At 39.7% G+C, this 26,871-nt stretch overlaps 1 protein-coding gene across 1 annotated transcript in view; it reads right to left on the bottom strand.

Moving 5' to 3' along the window:
• The window catches only part of DCLRE1A (DNA cross-link repair 1A), a 1,235,225-nt gene that overhangs the window by 24,688 nt on the left and 1,183,666 nt on the right, over positions 1-26,871 (bottom strand). The window lies entirely within an intron of this gene.

Raw genomic sequence — 26,871 nt, 5'->3', positions numbered from 1 at the left:
CATCAAGAAGACCCCTGGTTCAATTCTTGCCTGTAGTGCTTTCTGTGCAGAGACTGCATGTCCTCTCTGTGTGCGTATGAGTTTCTTTTGGGTGCTCCGGTATCCTCCCGCATTCCAAAGACATGTAGTAGATGGACTGGACATTTTAAATTGGCCATAGGTATATGACTGTATGTGCGACTGTGTGATGTAAAAGAACTACTCTAAGTTTGCCAGAGCACTAGTGTGGTTAATGTTCCAGATGATATGAAGTCTGTGAATAGACACAGGGAATATTAGTGATAAAAAATATATTTTGTCACTACCTGTAGCGTTCGAAAGACATGCGTGAATGGGCGTGCCTTTGTTGAAGGCTGGGCGTCGGGCTGGCATCTCGGCACCATAAAAATCGACTGCCAATCATTAGCGGGCCTGAGTTCCGCTGTGGCGACCCCTAAACGGGAAAAGCCGAAAGAAAAACAACAACTACTTGTAATATTTATAGTGTTGAGTTAGTAAAAATGTTAAGATACTACTGGCCATTCTTACATAAGGGGATGTCTGGGATTAAGAATTTACCTGCCTCCTTTACTGTCTCCTATAAGAGAGCCAGAAATATAAAAGATATGGTTGTTCATAATTTGTTCTCTATATCTACTGAAATTTTAACTATTCCTTTACAAAATTCTGGTACATTTCCCTGTGGTAAATGCTCTATTTGTATTTACATGGTCAGGACTTTGGCATTTTTTTCAGCCTAGGGCTATTTTCTCCTGTGTGTCTAAGGGGGTGGTTTATTGTCTCTCATGCCCTTGTGGTTTCTTCTGTATAGGAGAAACCAAAAGAATGTTTAAAATTAGAGTACAAGAGCATGTTAGAGACATTAAGATTCAAAGCACTGTGGCATCACATTTTCATGCAGTACACTTGGGGTCTTGTACCAGTTTAAAAGCATGTATTTTAGAACAAGTTTTGATTAAGGATGATGCTGCACTTAAAAATAAACTGTTACATAAAGAAGCAGTCTGTATTTTAAAGTTTGACACTTTGGTGTCTCATGGTTTAAACAAAGAACTTGAGTGGAAGGCTTTTCTGCAGTGTTAATTATTAGTTTGTGTTTTATTGTTTTAGTTAATTGATTAATGATGTGATATTTGTTACTTAAGTGCAGCTTGTGCTATTGTGATGTTAACTCTGTGAAAGGCTTGCTAGCCGAGGTGCTGGAGTATTAAACAATTTTGGATTTTATGCTTCTGCAGTTGGTGTTTTTTTTTTATTTTTTTATTCTATTGTTCAGTGAATACAGCCAGCGTTTCACTTCTGCAGTTGCTTCATACTTCTGCAGTTGCTTCATTTATTTTGAGATGATATTACTGATTCTGCACAGTTTTCTGCTGAGTCTTCCCTGAGGAATAATTTACAATCAGGTGCAGTGCTGGAAGGCACTTCTGCTCAGCATGCAGAGCCTCCTGTGTCCTGGGAAAGATTTTTGGAGGAAGGTAGATCCAGGAGAGGTGACAATCCATTTCAAAATGTTGGTGGAGTTATGGCTGGTAATAATTTTTCTACTGAGGTTCCTAGTAATACTGATTCCCTTGAGAGGCTGCTTAACAATGAAAATGTGATTTATTATAACATTTTGGGGGTTAAGAGACATTTAGATCTTGATATTACACCCAGGGGTCTGCGTTTTTTTAAATGACCCACTACTCAATTTAACTCTACTGACCCTGCTGATAAACAGTTTGAAAATAGATGGGTAGCGGCTGCCCATCACTGTGTTAAAAAATGGATCCAAATTTTACCTGAAAGAGGTGTTCTTAAACAATGAAAAGTAAGGGAAGAAATTTGTCTCTTGTTCTACCCTCTCTGCACAAATTGGTACCGCTCGTGTTGAGCAGTTCTTACTCTCAATGAATGCTTCACTTGAGGAGAACTCTGGTGACATCATAAAAAGGAAGACTCACAAATTAGAAAGGGACCGCCGAGATTGCAGCTCGGGGAACATTTTCAAGAAGACCGTTAAACAAAACACATATGGGGGGGGGGCTTTGAAGCCACTTCTAAGGGGAAACGACAAGTAAATGTTTCTTATGCCTCTTCTGAAGTCAACAGTAGTGCTGGGGAATCTGACAACGAAACTAGGGCTTTTCCTCCCCTCCCCTTCCACAGCCCCAACAGCGCAATTATATCCAGGAGAACTTTTAGAGTTACAACAGACCAGGAACCAACAATAATAATCAAAAACGAGGACATTTCCAAAAGAATAAGGAGGGACAGTACTTTAACAGTAAGAAAATAAGACATTGACTATATTAATGTTTGTAATGTAGTAAAATCAACCAGTGTTACCAGTGGTGACAACCTAATTGTAAACCTTACAGGTAACCCTTTGTCTTGTACAGAATTATCAGTATTACAGAGTGGGTTAAAATTTATTCCCACATCTCTGCCAATACTGTGTGTGTGTGTAAAATTGAATTGTTTAAGCTGTCTAGGAAACTACATTTATTTGGATTATTTTGAAAATAGTAAGATTGTGGCTGAGGATGCCCCCTCCATTGACACAAATGGCGAGAATGGGGAACGTGATTTATTCTCATGTAATTCATCAATGGATTCATACGATGACATTAATGCTTACCGTCTTTTAGATACTAGTAAGGTACCTTATAGTAGTAATTTCATCCCCCCTTTTGTTAATAATACCATCCAAAAATTTTCATCTATGGTAAATTATGCTCTTGACGTTAGTCTGAATATTTTTAAAAAAGAAAAAGCGAAAGTATGTTATAATTTGACTAAGGCTGAATGGAATGCACTGCAATGTCTTAGTACTACAAGGGATATTGTTACCAAGCCCTCAGACAAAGGTAAAAAAAATTGCTGTGTTGCACTATATGCAATATTTCAATATGTGTATGGATCATCTTTCTGACAGTAATGTATATTGTGTGGCTCGTTAACATGAATGTTATGCAGCTATACACAGCTTTAAAGACTTGTTACATAAGGGTTAAACACTTGGCTACTTTTCCAAGCAAGATGTGGAAGTTAAATTTAAAGTGGAAGGCAGTATCTTTGGCAAAATTTTACTGTCTGCCAAAAATCCACAAGAAAGTTTTCCCCCTCTTGGAAGGCCAAATGTGTCAGCTGCAAATTATTTTTTTTTACATAACAGGGGTGTATGTCTCCACACTTATTTCTTCGGTATGTTGTTTGGTTTAGACTCTTATACAAGAGATTCTTTTCATTTTCTATAAATACTGAGTCCATCACTTGTCAAGAAGGTTTTTATCGGGCTGGTTCCTGATGGCAACAGCCTTTATACGAGTATTACATATCAGGTGGGACTTGAAGCTCTTAGATTTTTCCTAGGCACTAGCCCGTTTAGTACTTTTGTTACAGAATTGTTATATTTTAGTTTAACTCATAACTTTTTGAATATTAACAACTGCATCTATCAACAGATGCAAGGTACAGCAATGGGTGCATCCTTTGCACCCATGTATGCTAATCTGGCAATCTGAGTAAGAGTTTCTTTAGTATGTTGTTCTTTATAATAGATTTATTGATGATTTAATTTTTTATGAAGGGCAGTGCATGGCTAGTGGATTTTTTTGTAACCTCTTCAGGAAAACCGTTTTGGCTTACAATTTGATGGTGTACAAAAATGCATTCCTGTTGTTTTTTAGATTTGGAATTAAATATTGTTGATAATATGATTATTACAAAGATTCATAAAAAATGTGATGATGGTACTCATTTTTTAGATAGCAACAGCTGCGACCCCTCCCCCATATTTAAAAGGCTTTGCCTTATAATGAGTTACTCAGAATAAATAGGCTGTGTAACAACATTCAGTCTCTCATGAAAAGAGATTTTGCATTCTTCTTTCGGCTTTTCCCAGTTAGGGGTCACCACAGCGGTACTCCAGTCCGCTAATGATTGGCAATGGGTTTTTACGGTGCTGAGTTGCCAGCCTGACGCCCAGCCTTCAAAGAAGGCACACCCATTCACGCACACACCTACCTGCACATCTTTCAAACGTCACTCGACCACGGGGAGGACATGCAGACTCCACACAGAAGGCGCTCCAGCCGAGAATTGAACGGGAGAACCTCTTGCTGTGAGGCGACAATGCTAACCACTGCACCACCACAGCATCTTGCATAGCCTTTAAACAAAAGGGATATAGTAATGAATTAATTATTAATTCTTTGAATAAACTGTGCTTGAGAAGGGATACCACTAGTGTGGTTAATGTTCCAAATGATATGAAGTCTATGAATAGATATAGGAGTCACGCAGGGAATATCAGTAATAAAAAGATATATTTTGTCACTACTCATAATATTTATAATGATGAGTTAGTAAAAATCTTAAGACATTACTGGCCATTCTTACATACGGAGATGTCTGGGATTAAGAATTTACCTGACTCCTTTACTCTCTCCTATAAGAGAGCCAGAAATATAAAATACATGGTTGTTCATAATTTGTTCTCTATGCCTACTGAAATTTTAACTATTCCTTTACAAAATTCTGATACATTTCCCTGTGGTAAATGCTCTATTTGTATTTATGTGGTCAGGACGTTGATAAAATAAATGGCATTTTTTTCAGCCTAGGGCTATTTTCTCCTGTGTGTCTAAGGGGGTGGTTTATTGTCTCTCGTGCACTTGTGGTTTCCTCTACATCCGAGAAACCAAAAGAATGTTTAAAATCAGAGTAGAAGAGCATGTAAGAGACAATAAGAATCAAAATTTGGATAGCCCTGTGGCATCACATTTTTATGCAGTACACTTGGGGTCTTGCACCAGTTTAAAAGCATATATTTTATAACAAGTTTTGATTAAGGATGATGCTGCACTTAAAAATAAACTGTTATATAGCTGTTATATAACAGTTGCATAGTAGTGGTGAATGTTGTTGTCTATTTTAACTGTTTTAACATATGAAACTAAGCTTACTCATACTGTTGTTCTTATGTTTAAACAAATGTATACTCAGCAAATGCTTTTAGTTATCATGTTATACTATAAATGAAACTGTCTATTAGATACCTGTTTAAGTTGAATATTGCTAACTACTGAAAATTGCTTTCTTTATTTACATTGTTTAACTTACTTATCTTCCTCTCTCTCTGTCCTATTTTAATAGTTTGCTAGGTGGACCCTGTACTCACCGGCTTTGTCTGACTCTGCCCTCCGGGAAGACCAGAACTCCACCTTCTAACCCTCACTCCCTCATCTTAAAAAGATCGCCCATTAAAGATTGTGGAAGTATGTTATTCCCATATGTGTCAGCCATAAACTCTGTCCTGTTTATCCTAGTCTAGCTACCTGCACAGGACTGCCAGCAGCCACTAGCCCCTGTCCTTCTCCCCATTCTAATTTAGTCTCCCTTTTCCCCTCCCCAAGACTACCACTGGGATTGATATCTACTTTTCACTAACTCCTTACCTCTCTCATCTCTTTCCTACCTGCATAATCTCTGATACTTGTTCCTTTTGCCACCAGGTGGCTTCCTACTATTACCTGGCTTGCTCCCTTTGGCCTACTTCTTAATACTCAATTTCCTTTGTTCTGCACCTGTATCCTCTCCTTCACTGCTTCTCATTTTCTTTACTCCTGACCTTGCCTAACCACCCTTCCAGTATAGCTTACTGCTATAAACCTGTACATCTTCATAGAGTACAGCTCATTATACAAACTATACCTTTTATCTGTTACAAACCTACCTGCTGTTTCCATAGCTCACTGATTGTTTTTTCTGGGCCTCACTACTCTTTGTGTCTGCCCGCTCGTGCCTCTTGGCTCACTCCGCTCCCCTCCCTGCCCCCAAATTCCACCCGCCCCCAGCATCCCTAGCTTTATCCATATAATAGCCACTCCCCTTCATATCATAAACCTATCACAATCCAAATCCCTGGAAACACCCATTCCTTTTCCCGCTTTTTCTAACTCACTCATCTGAGTAAGTAAGTGAGTAAAAAGTTTTATTTTTCTAATCACCATGAATATGGGAAAAATAGTAATCCTGTGCTTTTTACTATCTCTGTTACCTAGCTTATACCATATTAGTAAATATGAAGACCAACCATATATAGGTTACCATTTCCCCAGAAAACAAACAGCAGCATTAGGGTCTCAAATTGCTCTTAAACTCCACTACCAACAGTCCGACCTTTTTAAAGCCAATATCATCCACTACCATCGAAGCAAAGTTAACCTCAACTATCATAAAAACAAGCTATCCCAGAAACTAGTACAAAAATTCAAAAAACTCCTAGAATACATCAGTAAAAATATCTCAAGGGCTGGAGATATCCACCCCAATCCTGGCCCTACATCAACAAGCAACCCTGACTGTCCTATGAATCTCCCTAAGACATCCCACTTGCTACAAATTTTCCATCTAAATATTAGAAGTGTCAACAACAAAGTGCATAATTTACATGCACTCCTAGATACTTACCTACCAGATATAATGTGTCTAACTGAAACATGGCTAAAACCAGAGATCAAAGACAATGAACTCATCCCACCTGGATATAATATATACAGGAATGATAGAAACAAAAAAAAAGGTGGCGGAGTTGCTGCACTCTTTAAAACTAACCTTAACGTTACCATTAATCCTACCCAACCACCGCAATTCTCTAATACTGAAATACTCGCCTTAAAGATTCACTTGAACAAAGAAAAAAGTATTAACCTAATTGTTTTATATATCCCCCCCCGGGAACAATGTCTATACATTGGAGAATATACTAAACTGGCTAATGAATAACTACCCACAAGAAACTATAATTATGAGTGATGTTAACATTGATTGGTACCTATGCTCTAATGATAATAACCCCACTAACATCAACCTTCATGGTTACTCACAAACTATTACTACATCCACCAGAATGGGAAACTCTAATCAAAAAGAAAGCATTCTTGACTGGATCCTTATAAACAGTCACCCTCACACATATACGTCCGGAACCCTGCCTAATGAAATTAGTGACCACCTTATCACATATATTACTAAAAATAAACCAGACAACTCCACTGTCCCAGTCTTTAGATCTATAAGAAACAAAAAAAACTTTGACCTCACAAAATTTAAAAATGAGCTGCAATCTTGTAACTGGACACCACTCAAATATCTTCCCCTAGATGAAGCAGTAGAACATTTCAATACCACCTTCCTATCCATACTAGATACCCATGCCCCCAAAAGACTCATCAAAACTAAAACAAAGATTGCCCCTTGGCTCTCAACTGAATCCAAACTCAAAATAAAACTCAGAAACAAAGCTTGGAATACCTGGCGTACAACCAAAACAATCCTAGACCGCATTTAAATTCCAACAACTAAGAAATGCAACGAAAAAGCCATAGTAGCTGACAAAAAACTTTTATTGTTTGTTACAGAATAAGCACCAAAATAACCCTCAGAAATTCTGGGCAGGCTTGAATAACCTTCTCCACCCAGGTAAATCATCCACTCCAACCCCTGAAACAGCAATGGATAAAGACCCCATAGAAATAGCCAATACCTTCAATATGTTCTTTACAAACATTATCAAAACCTTAGCCAACTAACTATCCTCTTGTAGCCAACCGATCATGGAAACACTACCACAACCTTTAAAGACCTTCTTCCTAAAAAGTGTCCCTACATCTTCAATAAGAGCCCTTTTACAGAAACTTAAGCCATCTACCCCCTCTGCAGACCTACTCCCAGCAGAATACCTTCAAAAAGCTGCAGATGTTATAGCCTATCCAGTTTCTATCCTCATTAATCGAACTTTCTGAGTCAATAGTACCAACTTTATGGAAAATATCCCATGTAATACCACTCCATAAAGGAGGGACATCCACTGAACTATCTAACTATAGGCCCATAGCGTTAATGTCCCCATTAGCCAAAATTATGGAAAGATGTATGCACAAACAGCTACTCCACTATCTTATCCATAACAACCTACTAGCCAACTCCCAGCATGGTTTCAGACCCAAACACAGTACCACAACTGCCCTTCTCTCCTTCACTGACACAATAAACCATAACCGTAATGACAAGAAAGTGTCCTCTGCCTTATTTCTAGACCTATCAAAAGCATTTGATATGGTCAACCATAAACTACTCATGGAAACCTTAAAAACCTCTACCTGGATAACTTGACACTAGACTGGTTTAAAGCCTACCTCTCAGACAGGAAACAAGCAGTATTGTGGCAGAATACTCTCTCCACTTTACTACCAAATACCATTGGGGTCCCTCAAGGGTCCATTTTGGGGCCACTTCTTTTCTCGGTCTTCATTAATGACCTCCATACAGTCATTCCCGAGGCCACCTGTATTCAATATGCGGACGACTCAACACTGGTTTGTTCGGATACATCTCCAGACAGACTATTAACTAAAACCCAAAATTGCTTCACCAAAGTCGAAAACTGGCTATTAGGACGACAGTTAATCCTAAATCCTAAAAAAACTAAATTATTGATCTTTCAACCAACTCACAAAATCACCTTATTGATGTCTCCATAACATCCAAAATGGTACTATCATTTCCCCAGACCCCACACGAAATTGCTAGGAGTTACTATTGATAATAAACTGAAATTCGACATACATATCAACCTGTCCATCAAAACAGTAAACAAAAAATTAGGATCGCTCTATAGAATTAAAAACTTCCTAACACCAAGTACTAAAATCACCATTGCCCGAACACATTTGCTCTCCACCCTTCTTTATTCATCTGCAATATTCACCAATCTTAACAAAACCATACTTGATAAACTTTCCAGCTCATATAATCATATAGCTAGATTTGCAGCAGGAACTCCATACAGGAACCATCACTGCACCAACCTCAAAAACCTAACATGGATTGAACTTCCCAACCTTGTTAGAATTACCCAACTCACTGAGGTATATAAAATTCTCAAAAACCCTGACAATTGTCCTTCACTTCAGAACCTAGTCCTTCTATACTCTAATCTTAACAGTCTACGTTCTGCAAACAGACCACTCATAAAGATGGTCAAAGCTTACAATACTGGAGGAGATGCACTCTTTCCAAACGCCGTTGGAAAAGTCTGGAACTCTCTTCCCACCAGTATTCTTTCCTCTACCTCCCTACCCCATTTCAAGAAACAACTGTTTCACCACTATCAGAAGCACTGGCTTTGCCAATGCTCATCTCCTGACTGACATTTCTTAGTCTCTATTATCTACTTGAATTGTTCATTGTCTTCATTTTTTTTATTTCCTTATATGCATTGTTAACAAATGAATTTTGCAACCTGATTGTTTGTTTGACTTTTGACTGTTTCTCTCTCTGTAATATTATAATTTTGGAAATGTCTGTATTTTGTATAATGATGGAGCTTTTCTCCCCGGGCCTCCGCTGAAAAAGGACATTGTATCCAGTCGGATTTTTCCCGGTTAACAAATGTAAAATAAAATAAAAATAAAATAAATAATATAAAGAAGCAATCTGTATTTTAAAGTTTGGCACTTTGGTGCCTCATGGTTTAAACAAAGAACTTCAGTGAAAGGCTTTTCTGCATTAAGTGTTAACTATTAGTTTGTGTTTAATTGTTTTAGTTAATTGATTAATGATGTGATATTTGTTATTTAAGTGTAGCTTGTGTTACTGTGATGTTAACTCTGTGAAAGGCTTGCTAGTCAAGGTGCTGGAGTATTAAACAGTTTTGGATTTTATGCTTCTGCAGTTGGTGTTTTTCGCTTTCTCTGTGTTTTTTTGAATAGGGCTTTGAGGCAGTCTGCATAGGACATTTTACTTACGCCCTGTATTCTTTTAGTGAGGAACATCTTTGGACATTCGAATTGTTGGATATGCCTGGTTAGGTACTAACCAAAGGGGGCATTGTACCCAAAGATAGGTCTGATGAATGCTAGATACAGTGGAACAATGACTTCCTTGGACTTAGATGCCATACTTTTGTTTATAAGTTGCTCAACATAGAATGATTTCCTCGCCACTGCAGACACACGATGGTCAAAAACTAGATTACTATCTGTGTGTGTCCCTAAGTTCCTGACTACTGGGTCAGCTCTAAGGGGTATGCTGTCAATATGATAGTTAACAGGGATGGATGACTTCTCCCAAGGATACTGTTATGCATTTCTTGGCATTTAGTTTTAGTCCATGACTCTGACACCAGTTGTTTGTCTGTCAGCCCTTCCTGGAGAACATTTGTGTCACTGTGAGATTCAATGGCAGCTCCTAATTTGCAATCATCTGCAACTTAGTCAGCCAGAGACCACTGACATTGGTCTTGACTTCTGAGAAGTAAATACCAAAAAGGAGCGGTCCACGGACTGATCCAAAAGGGACTCAACTTGTGACTGGCCTCTTTGTACAGGTGGACTCCCCAATTCTAACTTCCTGGGTCCTGTTTGTGAGCCAGTTGGCTATTCACCGGTGACATACGGGTTTGAACCTAACCTCGAGTTTGTCAACAATGCCTGAGTGGGTATTGTGTCAAATGCCTTGGCCAGGTGGAGGTAGGCAGTGTGAATAATTTTGCCTTCATCTACTGCTCTGGTGACCTTCTCAAAGAAGTCCACTAGGTTGAGTAGACATGATCTGCCCTTGACGAAACCAAACTGGACTGGGACCAGTGTTTGGAGGGACTGGGACCAGTGTTTGGAGGTTTACTATATCTGTATTCATCATCTCCATGATAATTCTTTCCATGGCTTAATATATAAGACTAGTGCACGGGTCTGCAACTTGCGGCTCTGGAGCCGCATGTGGCTCTTCCACCCCTCTGCAGTGGCTCCCTGTAGCTTTGAAAAATGACTACTCTACCGCACAACACACACACACACACACACACACACACACACACACACACACACACAGTTACCTCTCAACTGTGCAGGTTTCCGCAGAATGTTCTGGCTTTTGCCTCATATTTTTGGTCTGTTTCTTATATAATTGTTGTTTTCTGGCAAATTACTGAGGGCTGAAGTCAGAAAAAAACAGACAGATATTTGAGTTTCAGACTTTATACCCTTCAGAAAATTCATGCTAATGTAAAATCTGTTGTTCTATCAACTTTCTAAGTTTGTAAGAGCAATATTTAAAAAGTGCCACTGTTTTTGGGCCTTTATGCCCCATTATTTATGGCTTTGTCCAGATATCTTCTTCTAAGAGGTTGAGAGATATGACACACACACACACACACACACACACACACACACAGAGTGATCAAGCAATCCCAACAAAGGAACAAAAATAGGGATCGATTTTAAATATTCTTCTTATAAACTTTGTTCTTTTTATATTTAGTATAAAAAATATATATAAAACTTTATACGCTGTGTTATTTTCATTTTAGGGGTCAAATAAGTTTTGTGGCTCCCGATGAATTTTATTTGGTGGGAGAGGGGCCAAAAATGGCTCTTTTGATAGTAAAGGTTGCAGACTCCTGGACTAGTGAGACTTGTACATCTGTAGTTTGCAGTGTCTGCAGATAGCTCACCTTTGTGCAAAGGGATGACTGTTGCCTTTCTCCATTCATGAGGAACAAAGTCTGTTTGCAGGTTACAGTTGAATAGCAATTCCAGAGGCTCTGATAGGTTGTGTTTCATGCTATTTAGAAGGCATCCTGGGGATATTGTCTGGGCCCACTGATGCAGCGTTCTTGGTCTTAGAGAGAGAGCATTAAGGACCTGTTCCCTAGTGATAGTAGGGGAAGTTATATTTGATGATATTTCCTCAGGGGAAGAAAGGGGTAAAGTTGGAGCTGAATTAATCAGCCAGGAGGTTTGCTATATCTTCTGGCTCAGTATAGCTGGCTCCTTTACAATGAGCTTTGCACACAACTGTGTACTGCCTTTGAGGTTGCGGACATAGCTAAAGAATGCTTTGTGGTTCTCCTTGGCCTGGGAGGCCACACACACCTCAAATTTGGCTTTTGTAGACTTTATTTGTCCTCTAAGTTGTTTAGTTTGAGAGTGGCTTTATCCTGCTGGGTGCTGCACCTCCTACTTTTTGCCATGATTTTCTTCCTCCTGTTATACGACCTGCTGATTTTGTGATTCCACCAGGGAGGCTTGATTTTTGAGGTAGTTCTGTACTTCTTCCGGGTGGGTACAGCTGCCTCTATGCACTTTTTTGCATTACATTTAGGCCCATCTTTAGTATACTAGGTATTACATATGAAAGTTCTTGCTGAAGGGTTTGGATGGTACTTGCCAGTGACTTCCAGTTTGCAGATTACAGTGGTTCAGGCACATGTCCAGCAAAGCAAAAGACAATCTGATGAAGATGATTTGGGACAGACAGGAAGAAGGCAAGAGGAAATGAGGGCATCAAGCAAACAGATGTGTGAGAGAAGACTTGTGACAGTCAGACATGACTGTTGAAGAAGGCTGGACAATGACGCTGAACTGAAAGAGAGGGCGACAGCTGACTTGACACCCGACACCATGTATAAAATGGGAACAAAGGATGGGGTGATAATGATTTTATGTTCTAGGGCTTTGCAAATGAGATTTGTCAGGTGTATGCGCCTTTAATTTCCAAGGTAATGGTAGGGGCAACCTTACAGGATGGAATTAATACTGCTGTGCACCAAAGTTCATGGACAAGGCCAGTGGCTACGTTCAGGTTAAAGTTTAAGGAATAGCTTGACTGGGGCTTACAGAGTGCTGTCTGTTGAACAGCCAAGTACGCTATCAGGTCTCATACAGGAGTAGGAAAGTAACTTCAGTGCACGTTCTTTAGTGATGATGAAGGGTTTGAGAGATTCAGGGATATGTGGACTTTGGGTGACTCCCTCAGGGGTAAAACCCGTACTGAATTTGTTACACAGAAGGTATACACCAACAAATAAACAAAGGAAGTCGACTACGAGCAGTCGACACAGATTTACTGACGTGCAGGACAACAACCTAAGCGCTTTCATTCCTATTCTTCCTGAAGTAAGAATGGAAGTGCTTAGTCAGTTTGTTCTTTTGTGTGCCAATAACTCTGTGATGACTGCTCATGGTAGACTTCCTTTTTTTGTCCGGTAGTATGCTGGCAGTGTCTATTGGGTCAGAATAGGTGGTACCATTTTGAATTAGTTTAGAGCAATGTTAGGTGTCATTTCTTAACATTGCTCAAGAAGGATTTGTGATTGTCCTTGGCTTCAGATGGTAACCGTATTTCATGGGCTGCATTAGTACACTCAGTAGTATTTTTCAGTTGTTTTTCGTAACATTTCTAATATTATTCTTGATACAGAGGGTGCTTGTTTTTGAATCTCCCATTATATTTAGATCAACTAAGATTGTCAGTTCTATACATTTATGAAGGTGCGCAGAGTACCCTTTTGGTACCTACTTGCTGTTGTCAAGGTTTGTGCTGATGCTGCTGTAAGTGAAATTTGAAACCTCATCATAGTACTTTATGAGGTCTATATGTTTGCAATCCTTATATTTCAAAACAATTTCAAAGGGTAAAGAGATTTTAAAGATTACTGTCACTAATTTATGAGCTGACTTAACCATGGAAGGAGATACCAGGGGTATAGTTCATGAAGGACCACCAGTGAGCTTGTTAACAATATGGTCCAGAGAGTTTTTGTTTATTAAATCTAAAAAAATTTGGGCATATCCTACTCTACAGGAAAAGGTATTCCAGTTTATTGAGGGGCAGTTAAGGTTTCCAAAATAATGGAGTTCTTGTTTATGGGGAGCATATTGAGTACTTTTAGGAACATTATATGATTTTTTGGGGACAGAGATGATGTCCAGTAACAGATTATAAAAAGACAGTTACCTTGAGTTCAATGTGTTCAGTTTGTGGGTCCCTGAGAATAAGTTTGGAGATGATATGGTACCTAACAAACATGGAAACCTAATCAGAGTTGCCATAGGGCCCTTAAGGCATGGTAGGCACAAAACCCAAATATGGAGTGAGTGCTTTCATTAACTGTACAAACATGATGTGTTCTAAATGTAGGACAGCCTTAAGGTCAGGTAAATTGCTGCAGAGACTTTTGGCACCAAGATGAGTCAGATTAGTCTAACATTTTTTTTTGGGATTTAATAAGTTAGTTGTGCTGGGATCTGCCTTAAAAAAGCACTACATGGGCAACAAAGACTTCAGCCAGTATGCAGACGCTTTGAAATGAGAAGTGCAAGTCATCCTTTGCAAAGCAAATATGACTGTTGAGCATTTCATCCCATGTTGACATATATTGGATCTCCCAGGAATAAAACCAACTATTTAGCAAACTGTTGAAACCACTTTTCTTTTCTTTGTACCGAGACATCATTCTTGAGGAAGGAAGGATTCCACTCAGGACTGGTGTGTTGCTTGCATTTGTGAAATGCATGCAGAGTTCTGACGTGTCTCTCTGCATATCCCTCAGGGTTCTGCATCCCATGTCACTTGCTCTCACATGGACCACCATCATGTCGTAGTTGTACTTGTTAGGACAGAGAGTCTTAAGGGTCCTTAAGCTACCAGATATCCTGGCATAAGAAAGACAACTCACCATCACACTCTATGCAGCCTAAGAAGTGCAAAAACTGTGCCTGACTACAGAGCCACAGATCACTAAAACATGTTTATTTGTAGAGTGGTTTGATGTAATAGATTTGAAATGATTTTACTCATGACGGCTATTTGTTAAAGCTGTGCCTGAAGATGATGCGGTTTCACTGAGACCTAATCTCTGACAGTCTAGGAGGCTCCAAACACAGCTCCAACAATGGAACAGCAAAGCATATTCAAGTGTAATACAGTTTTATACTTCCTTGCTGTAGAAAAAATAATGAGCCCTCGGTGTCAAAGTCATAAACAGGAGAATGTGGGATTTGGGGCATACAAGACAACTCATCCTCTTCTGAATCTGGAGTTTAAGAATCCTCCCCAGGAGCGTTACATTTCTTCTTCCCTTAGAAGTGACCCCTGACACCTCAGGAATTTCCAAAGCTAGCCATTTAGACTTAAGGAAACTCAAGTCCTGAGGCAAATAGAAAAGTTCTGATGAAGAAGCCCAGGAAGTGGACTGAAGTGAGGAAAAGTTCTGATGAAGAAGCCCAGGCAGTGGAATGAAGTGAGGTTCAGCTCAGTCTTAGCCAGGACAAAAACGGAATAGTTTGGTCTTTCATGCTTTTGGCCTCAGTTTTTTTTTTTTTTTTTTTTAAGAAAGGACCACCACAGAGGTCTCAGTAGGCCACTAATCAAACCTTTACATGTTTCTCTGGCAGCCTCCTCATAAACTAGGAATGAAGGGATTCCATCCTCCCTTTAGCTGAGCATAAACTAGGATCTGGGAGTCTGGGTCCACAGAGAGATCCTAGAGTTGGGCGAAGCACACATGGCCTCAATCTGAGAGGGCATGCTAGCACAGCCAGATGTGTAGTGATCTGAAAAGTAGTTCTGTCAGAGACCTTAGCCAAAACTAACTCTGAAGCCAGAGACTGTTAATGTACCTCACTGAGCTCAGTCTGACAGGACCTAGGAAAAGCGGAAGCTTTGGTGAAGCCATCTGCATTTCCTGACACTTCTTCTCATGTCACTTACCTGTGTGCCGGCACTTTGCTTTGACCAGAGGACCAAACAGTCAGCCTCTCAAGAGCTATGAATTCCTCAGAGCAGTCTTATCTCCCTTTGTCCACATGGTGAGCCTGGCACAGATACAGCCCAATGTGCTGTGTTCAGGGCTGACGGGGGGGTGGGGTGGGGGTATTAGGAAGGTAAATCAACACAAGGAATTTGTTTACCAAAGCCTATGCAGTTGATCTTTATAACAATTTCAAAACTGCAATCACTGTCTAACACTGGTCCTCCAAAAAAAGTTACTAAAACACAAGTCTAAAATAAAGACACCCCCACGGGGTACATACACTTCTGGAAGCAAGCCAAATGGCTGAATTAACAATGCTGGAGTTGCAAGCAATCAATTTGGATACTGCCACAAAAAAAAAAATCTGAATATGGCACCTGCCAAAGCCCCCCTTACAACACTGATGTCTTGACATCCGTGTGAAAGGGAACTGCCCAAAGCCAGTGGAGAAGGTAAAGCTCTGGAAGTCAGGCCGACTGCCACTCTACTTGCTGGCAGGTTATCCCACAGATGATGGCTGGAACAGTGAAGAACATAGATCACCACAAGGAAATGGTGAAATTATCCTTGCATACTCCCCCCAAGTCATTCCTTTACACCTGGGTTACACAAAGCAGATATCCTGCCCACCTGATCAGGTTGGCAGTTGACACTGACTACAGTTTGGAGTTCCTAGCTTCCATAATTTTGCTGGTGGCCCTACAACTTAAATATAGCCCTGGAGCAATCACCAGGTTAAAATTCCTACCTTATGAATCCTCTGACATACTTAATCTGTTAAAGTCCCATAGCTGAAATTAAAAATCCATTATCTTCTGTAAACTGTCAGGGAAGTTCAATAATTAAAAAAAAATGGAGGCCTCTCCAGCCACTCACTCTGCATTGTCCACTGTAGTCTAATCAGTACATAATTATAATGAGAAAAACAAAAATCCCTGTATCCATTTCTGTTGTTCAGAACACCAGAAACTGCCTATCTGAAGCGCAGCTCAATAAATAATTCCACCCCCAGGCATCCAATGAATCCTCTACATAAATAAGTATGGAGGTCATGACCCCCCCTACTGCAAGCTGTCAAACTGACATCAGTAAGTGTCCAACATAATCTGCCAAAGTTTTAGATCACATATATACAGATTACACCATGTTTTCTATGAAACTGGGAGGATCTGCAGGTATTAAATCTGCCGATGCCCCCTACTCCCCCTCAAAAATTAATATTTTCTATACTGAACTGAATAGTGACTAGTTCCTCCACTGATAGCATAATCCACAAAATCAAGCTAATGACATTTGGAAAATGGGTAAAATAACCATTCCTGTCAGCCTGTTCTAGTGGTAGGTTAAACGGATGATCTCACCTGCGAAAAGAGAATGCAGGCATTTATTACACTTTTTAAAAATTAAAAAGGTAATATCACATCAGAAAACAATCACAGGGATAATCAACACAGAAAATATGAAAACAAGACCCATGCTATTCTTACTGTACACAGATTCATTTCTTTCCTCAAAACAAAAATTCATGTTGTTGCAAAAGCATCCACAACAGGCCTGAGCCAATGGCGGATAGGTAGAGTCCTTTCTACCAACAAGCCTGAGCCATTTGCTGATGGACAGAGTCTTTCTTGCAACAGGCTTGAGCCAATTGTAGATAGGTAGAGTCCTTCCTACAACAGGCCTGAGCCAATGGCGGATGGGTAGAGTCCTTTCTACAACAAGCCTGACCCAAAGGAAGATGGGTAGAGTCCTTCCTACAACAAGCCCAACCCAATGGCAGATGGGTAGAGTCTTTCCTACAGCAAAGATTACCTAAGTTTGCTTAGCAGCTCAAACTCCTATAGCACTAACAAGGTAAGATGGGTGTTGCCCATCCCGGGCAAAGGCTGGTATGGAGCAGAAACAAAAGTTACCACAATGCTTAAGAGGTGAGGGGAAGATGCTTATAGTGTCAGGAGGGGGTTGCTTTTAACTGCCCATGCCATCACCTTATGGTAGCCTTCATTAGTAAATGTGTACTTGCATAGGGAAAGGTGCTGTGTGCCTGGATGGTGATTGCCAGTAATTCCCATATGGGTGAGTTTACGATTACAGAAATACCCACCATTGCAAAGATGCCAGCAAGTGTAGAAAAAGTCCTCATGGCTACCCAGATGACTCTTGCCTTTGTATGGCACTGGGTATGTCCCTTGAATGAGAAGGGAGACTAATGGGCTGAATCTGACAGGGAACACTTCAAAGGCATCAGGCACTGGGGGGAATCGGGTCTATATCAGTTCACCGAAAAGGCTGAAGTTCGAACACCATATGTTCGAATTTCTAAGCATGAATTGCACAAACATCAAAGTCTTAGAACAGCGATTTTTTTCCCAGGGAAAAAAAATTGCTGTTCCAAGAAACACAAGCACAACACAAGCACACCAAAAAAACATCAATCCACACACATACACTTAAAATCCTACATCTAACCCTGCACTAAACTTTACATATACTACTTTATTTGCCGTGGAGTGTCTTCATTTGGATTTTTTGGGATTATTGTGTACATACACTACTATCTTTCCACTTACCTTAACCCAAACCCTAACCCTAAGGTCCAACATTATTGCACACTCACCTGACCCACGCCCTAACCCTAAAGTCTGTCACTATCGCACACCCACCTCACCTGCGCCTTAACCCTAACCTCCACACAATCGCACACTTACCTGAACCATACCTTCGCACGGCAGTCCTGATAATTGCGAAGCCACAGAAACAGCCCACCGAATTCTTAGAATTCGGTGTTTCGCGGCTTCGTGATAATCAGTGTTCGAACTTCACAGTTCGAACATCTGATATTCAATCGTCAGCCATTTAGACAGACTGATATAGACCCAGGGGAATCACCTAGAAAAAAACAAAACAAAAGGAAATGCATCCTCCTCAGTCTTAGAACATTACTTTTAACCTTCTATAATACATAGTTTTCTACCATATCTATATTTCTAGGGTGTCTGGATGACAAGTAGATATTACAAACACTGAGGCACTTTTCTAAAACTGAAATCCCTAGAAAGGAAGAGTACCACATTACATGCACCTGCCTTGTAGTTAGCGCATTAGCATTTAATGATATACATACCCTTACAAACCAATTAGCGCATTCACATTTAATGATAGCCATACCCTCTACAAACCAGTTAGCCTGTTAACATTTCATGATATTTATACCCGTACAAACCAGTTAGCACATTAACATTTAATGATATGCATACTTCTACAAACTAGTTAGTGTATTAACATTTAATGATATACAGACCCCTACAAATCAGTTAACATTTAATGCTATACATATCCCTACAAACCAGTTAGCGCATTAACATTTAATGAAATCCATACCCTTACACACCAGTTAAGCATGTTAACATTTCATGATATACATACCCCTACAAACCAGTTAGCACATTCACATTTAATGATAGCCATACCCCTACAAACAGGTTAGCGTGTTAACATTTAATGATATACATACCTCTATAAACTACCACATTACATGCATCTGCCTTGCAGTTAACGCATTAACATTTAATGATATACATACCCTACAAACCAGTTAGCGCATTAACAACTGATGCTATACATACCCCTATAAACCATTTAGTGTATTAACATTTAATGATATACATACCCTATAAGCCAGTTATCCTATTAACATTTAATGATATACATACCCCTACAAACCAGTTAGCGCATTAACATTTAACTATATACATACCCCTACAAACCAGTTAGCGTAGTAACATTTGATGATATACATACCCTTACAAACCAATTAGTGTATTAACATTTAACTATATACATACCCATACAAACCAGTTAGCGTATTAACATTTAATGATATACATACCTCTACAAACCAGTTAGCTCATTAACATTTAATGATATACATACCCCTGCAAACCAGTTAACATTTCATGATATACATAACCTTACAAACCAGTTAGCGCATTAACATTTAATGATATATATACTTCTACAAACCAGTTAGCGTATTAACATTTAATTATATACATACCCCTACAAACCAGTTAACATTTAATGCTATACATACCCCTACAAACCAGTTAGCGCATCAACATTTAATGAAATCCATACTCTTACACACCAGTTAGTGTGTTAACATTTCATGATATACATACCTCTACAAACCAGTTAGCGTATTAACATTTAATGATATACATACCTCTACAAACTACCACATTACATGCATCTGCCTTGTAGTTACTGCATTAACATTTAATGATATACATACTCCTACAAACCAGTTAGCGCATTAACATTTGATGCTATACATACCCTTACAAACCAGTTAGCATATTAACAATTAATGACATACATACCCCTATAAGCCAGTTAGCGTATTAACATTTAATGATATCTATACCCCTACAAACCAGTTAGCGTGTTAACATTTAATGCTATACATACCCCTACAAACCAGTTAAGAGTATTATGATATCCATACCTCTACAAACTACCACATCACATGCATCTGCCTTGTAGTTAGTGCATTAACTTTTAATGATATACATACCCTACAAACCAGTTAGCGGATTAACATTTAATGATATACATACCCCTACAAACCAGTTAGCCCAGTAACATTTGATGATATACATACCCCTACAAACCAGTTAGCGTATTAACATTTAATGATATACATACCTCTACAAACCAATTAGTGTATTAACATTTAATGATATACATACCTCTACAAACCAGTTAGCGTATTAACATTTAATGATATCCATACTCCTACAAACCAGTTAGCACATTAACATTTAATGATATCCATACCCCTATAAACCAGTTAGCACATTAACATTTAATGCTATACATACTTCTACAAACCAGTTAGCATATTAACATTTAATGATACACATACCCCAACAAACCAGTTAGCGTATTAACATTTAATGATATCCATACTCCTACAAACCAGTTAGCACATTAACATTTAATGATATCCATACCCCTATAAACCAGTTAGCACATTAACATTTAATGCTATACATACTTCTACAAACCAGTTAGCATATTAACATTTAATGATACACATACCCCAACAAACCAGTTAGCGCATTAACATTTAATGATATCCATACTCTTACAAACCAGTTAGCTTAACATTTAATGATATACATACCCCTACAAACCAGTTTGCATATTAACATTTCATGATGTACATACCCCTACAAACCAGTTAAGCGCATTAACGTTTGATGATATACATACCCCTATAAACCAGTTAGTGTACTAAAATTTAATGAGATACACACCCCTACAAACTAGTTAGCATGTTAATATTTCATGATTTACATACCCCTACATACCAGTTAGCGAATTAACAATTAATGATAGCCATAACCCTACAAACCAGTTAGAGCATTAACATTTAATGACATCTATACCCTTACAAACCAGTTAGCGCATTAACATTTGAGGATATACATACCCCTACAAACCAGTTGGCGTATTGACATTTAATGATATACATACCCCTACAAACCAGTTAGCATATTAACATGTAACGATATACATATCCCTACAAACCAGTTAGCCCATTAACATTTAATGACATACATACCCCTACAAACCAGTTAACATCTAATGCTATACATACCCCTGCAAACTAGTTACCACATTAACATGTAATGATATCCATACCCTTACAAACTAGTTAGCGCATTAACATTTAATGATATCCATATCCCTATAAACTAAATGACCCGAATTAACTGAGCAGCTCAGGTGCTGGTGGAGTGCAGTGGTGAATTATGATTCACTCATCCTGGAGATAGGGCGGTATTTCACTCTGTTGCAATGTCGGCAGTACTAGGCCCAGGGACGTGTGAGCAGCTCAGGTGCTGGTGGAGTGCAGTGGTGAATTATGATTCACATCCTGGAGATAGGGCGGTATTTCACTCTGTTGCAATGTCGGCAGTACTAGGCCCAGGGACGTGCACATGATGCTTGCCAAGCTGCTTTGGCAGCCATTGTCTAAGAAGCGTAAATCCTGAGGAGTGCATGCATGGATGCTTATATATCTTCCTACTGCAAGAATGGGGGGAATCACGGGGCTACTGCAAAGGAAGAGAGTATGTCAGCCATCAGATTTATCAGAAACAAAATGACTGCTGCCTAAATGATGGCCCCTCTCAATTGTTTTTTTCAATCCCAATGAATGCAGCTGATTGTCATCAAGCAATGGTGGGTAAATAGACAAGGAAAAAAGATAAATACATGACATTCTGCATGTTTTGCTTTTTATAAATTGCAATATGTATATATGTATGTGTGCTTTTACATGTATAGGAACACACACCCACACACATGTACACAGTCTACCAGGCAGCTGCATAATGTTATACAGATGATCTGAAATTAACCTTAGCAACAAACTAAGCACGTCATGAGATATTTACATTAAAAAGTACAGTTAAGTAAGTTAACATATCATAACAGTAGATGTTGAAAGAGATTCCTGTTGCAGTAGCCATAAGAATATGGGATGCATCCTGCCATGAATATCGGATAACCAGACAGTGTACTAAGCTTCAGGCTCCTTCCTTGCACACTGTACATCTGCTCTTTACATGAAAGTATGTCCTGATATAAGAGATATGGGCATGCAAAAACGAAACTGCTTTCTTGCCCTAAAATAAGAAGCCGAAGCCCAAAGCTCAAAAGTAATATCATGTAAAATCATATGATATCATATAAGAAGAGCAAAAGAAACCAGAAGGATACCCACCCTTGCCAGAGAAAGTGTACGAAAAAAAAAGTGGGGGAGGATGGTGCTAGCACTGTGACACTGACCTATTCAAACACCTACTGTTACGTTACATTAACTTGTACTACAATACTTCGCTCGTCATTAGAGGATTGTTGATGCACCCAGAAAAATATGGAATTATTGCCAAAGCTCAGGAAAAAAGGGGATGGATAAGGGTCAGAGTCTCTGGAAAACAGCCTTACCAAAAGCCTGCTCCAGCTCTGGAAACTGAGTCAAGTTTTTAATGCTTAGCAAAACTGTGCACTTAGGACCAAGCAGCTGTCTCTGAAATAGATCTAAAGTCCACCCCTTTCCAAAAGGCCTCAGAAGTGACCACAGTGCTGCTAAATTGAGCTTTGACATTCTGAAGAGGACTTCTGCCATGGTCTGAATGCAAAACTGAATAGCCTCACACAGCCATCTAGAAATTATTTGCTTCGATATGTGCTGACTTGTTTTTTCAATATCAAAGGAAACAAAAAGTTTACTAGATGTTCTAAAATTTTTAGTCTTGTCCAGATCAAATCTTAACTGTTTGTGGACATCTAAAATATGAAGAATTTTCTTATATATTTTGGGGTTTACAGTAGAACACAGACTGAATGGTGTAGTTTTGTGCAAGTTCAGAAACCACCTATGCCACAAAGGAGGGTTTGGTTCTCAGATTCACCCTGAGCTTACAGAGACTTAGAAAGGCTGAACAGACATAAAAGCCTTAATTCGGAAATCAGTCTAACAGAAGCCAGAGCAGTAAGTAGACCAGTCTTCTAAGAAGGAAATTTTAGAGAAGGGCTGGTGGGCAGGTTCAAAAGGAGAAAAGAGTTAATGTCTCCAAAAATGTTTAGTTCCATGGTAGTGCTACTTGTCTTCCAAGGGGTCTGACATATACCACCCCTTTCAAAAACTATTTGACTTGAAATGAGGACAAAAGGGGAGATACAATGGCAGCCAAGCAGAAATTGTCATTAAGTGTGTCTTGATAGAAGTGTACACAAGGGCCTGAGTTGAGCATTTCATACAGGTACTGAAGAAACACAGGAGCACTCGCTTAGGATTCCTCTTGTTCAGTATTACGGCATCAAACAGAAAATATTTTCCAACTGGCTAAATACGATTTTGTAGTAGCAGATTTTCTTGCCTCCTTTAACACCTGTTGCATGTCCTCAGAAAAAAAGAGTTGTCTAAATTACATCAAACACCTACCATCCATACAGTCATCAGGAGAATTTGAATGCTGGGGAAGATAGGGCATCCCTTGTCCTGTATGAGTTGACTTTGTCAGGTAGTTTGTGGCAATTGTCTATGGCCAGATGCATGAAAAGGGAGAATGAATGCTGTCTGGGCCAAAAAGAAGACACCAGAAACATCACTGGCAAGACCTTACTGATCTTTACGAGGAATTTGGCTATTAGAGGACAAGAGAGGAAGCATTAAAAGAACATTACTGCCGATGGAAAAGAAAATATGTTGATTTCTAGGCCATTTTGCAAGATGCCCTAGAACAAGTCTGTTTTAACTGTTTGTTAAGATAGGAGGATATGAAAGTTTTAAAAAGGCTGCCTGTAATCTTATACTGAAGAGTGAGTTATGGAAATAAGGTAACTAAGGAAAGCTGGTGGTAAAATGCAGAGGCCCAGGAAGTCATCAAAAGAAACAGGAAGAGCAGCAAAAAGTGTGACAGGAAAGATGGACCAGCCTAAGAAAGAATACCGATTGGCTAATAGAGTCTAACAGAGCATTTGCAATAGCAAAGAATAAGACATGACAGGTGCTCTACCAGCTTCTGGAAAGTAACTCAACAGATGGCACAAATAAACTATCAGTCTGCAAGGTAAAGACAAATAAAGAAGGCAGCCATCAGCCACCCTTCGCAAGGGATGTCAGCAACAACCTGCTTAGCAGTCCACAAGACATTAAAGGTAGATGGAAAAACACTTCCAAAAGCTTCTGAATGAAGACAAACCACAGAAGCTGTACTGCCCCAGACACGACCTACGATGAAAGAGGAAGAAAAACCCACTCCAGAAGTAAGAACAGCACTAAGGAAAATGAAGTCAGGAAAAGCAGCAGCCCAGATGAGGTCATGGCAAACATGATCAAGATGTTCGGCGAGTTAGGGAAAAATAAAAACAGCTCCAGGGGGTACTCACAGTGGTATGGAGGGAAACGCATATCCCACATGACTGGCCAATAAGCATTCTAGTGCCACTGTACAAGAAAGTACAGTTATGTAAGAACTTATCATAACAGCAGATGCCCTACTTATCACTGATGCAGTATTCCTTACTATTGTGATATTTTACCAAGGGTAGCCTTATGTTCATCCAGCTTACCAAAGCCTGAACCCTTCCATGCCTTGTACGAAAGTCCTACATCCAAAAGCGTTAGGTTCATAACTGACATATGAACTTGAAATCATCAGATCTGACTTGCCCCAGAAGAAAGTACAGTTGTGTACACTTACCATAAATGTAGATGTTGGAGTGTATTCACTGTTGCAGTCATTACATTTGGGTTATCTGCTTGCAGGTAGCCCTCAGTCGGCCTGATTAACAAAGTCTTGGGTCCTGCGTCGGCTGCTGCTCTTTTTCCATAATGTCAGGTCGTTAGGGGTATAAAACATGCAGCCGACGTCATTACATCAGTTTTTCTTGCTCCAGATGTCAAGTGCCCCCCCTAATGGGAAGCAATTAAATATAAAAGTACAAATCTATACCTCCAACAAAAAAGCAAATACACCAAAAAGGCTTTTAAGCATAGTAAAGGAACGTAGAGGCACAGTCAAAAGAAGTTAGGGGGCTGGAGGGAGGGTAAAGTACAGTTTTGTACCTACCATAAATGTGCAGTCATAACAGATGGGTTCTCCTGCCGTCAGGCGGGTCCTCGGTCGGCCGAATTCCAAAGTCTAGGTCTGGCGTCGGTTGTCGTCGCTTTCTTTCCTGACGTCAGTACGACAGGGGTATATAAGACACAGCCGACACCCATTTTCTTCAGTCTTTCTTGCCCCAGATGTCAGGTGCCCCCAGAAGGAAGGCAAAATATATAAAAATATATATAAATATATATAGATATATATATAATATATAATTATGCATTGCAATATAATCAAAAATCAGTAGTTGCAAGCAAATACACCATAGAAGGATAACCCAATCAAGTTGTGAGATGAGGAGTTAGCCACTAGGTCTGTACCCAGAGGGGAAGGAGGGAGGGAAACCTGGACTGCAGCTGTTATTAGCACTCGAACATCTACATTTATGGTAGGTACAAAACTGTACTATGTTCATCGTGCATACAGCTGCAGTCATAACAGATGGGTAGAATCCCAAAGCTACGCACAGGCTGGTAGGCACTAGGTGGAACTGGGAGGAGCCAGAATGCCCTGCAACACAGCAGTGGCAAAGCCTGCTCTAGTTTTGGAGTATAAAGGTAGGTGGTAGTGTTTAGTGAAGGTATGCACAGAACTCCAAGTGGCTGCCTCCAAAATATCTTTGGTAGGGACTCCTCTGAGGAAGGCTGCAGAGGTAGCTGTGGCCCTTGTGGAGTGGGGTCTGATGCTTGCAGGTACAGATTTACCATGAAAGGAGTAACAAAACCATATGCAGTGGCCTATCCATTTTGAAATAGTCTGTTTGGAAATTGGCTTCCCTTGGGCTCCTACAGCATAGGACACAAAGAGTTGTTCTGATTTCCTGAAAGGCTTTGTTCTGTCCAAATAGTAACGTAGCTGTCTATGGATGTCTAAGGAATGTAGCAGCCTTTCCCCTTTGCTTTGAGGATTGGGGTAAAAGGTAGGTAAGTGTATGGCCTGATTTAAAGCTACTCTGGATACTACCTTAGGCATAAATGACGGGTTGGTTCGTACGGAAACCCTGTCCTGATGGAATATGAGAAAGGGCTGCACAGCCATGAGGGCTTGTAGTTCCGAAACCCTACGAGCTGAGGTAATGGCCAGAAGGAAAGCTGTTTTCCAGGACAAATATTGCAAATCTGTTGAGGCAGCTGGTTCAAAGGGAGGCAATGTTATTTTTTCTAGAATGTAATTAAGATCCCAGGCTGGTATTGGCTGTTTCCTTGGAGGTCTTATATTCTTAGCCCCTCTGAGGAACTGTCCTAAGAGTGGGTGGGAGAATAATGGTGGATCAGTGTTGTATTCAGCAGAAATGGCTGAGGCATGGATTTTGATGGAGGAAAATGAAAGTCCACTGTTCAACAGCTCAGCTAGATACTGTAATATCTGAGGTAAATTCAGTTTTCTAGGATCCTGGCCTTTTTTCTCATTCCAAGTGCAAAACCGTTTCCATTTTGTGGAGTAAGCCTTTCTAGTAGATGGCCTTCTGGCCTCCAAAATGACATCCTGCACCTCCTTGGAGAGTAGGGTCTGTTGTGGTGTTAAGGAATTTTCCATGCAGCCAGATTGAGTGTTTTCAGCTGACTGTGAAGAGTTTTGTAGCTGTGCTGAGTCAGT

Source organism: Protopterus annectens, chromosome 14.part0, assembly GCF_019279795.1.
Source record: "Protopterus annectens isolate FY-2018-M chromosome 14.part0, PAN1.0, whole genome shotgun sequence".
In the NCBI taxonomy this organism is placed as follows: domain Eukaryota; kingdom Metazoa; phylum Chordata; order Ceratodontiformes; family Protopteridae; genus Protopterus; species Protopterus annectens.
The sequence above is the reverse complement of the archived record's forward strand: the minus strand, read 5'-3'. Positions and strand labels throughout refer to the sequence as shown.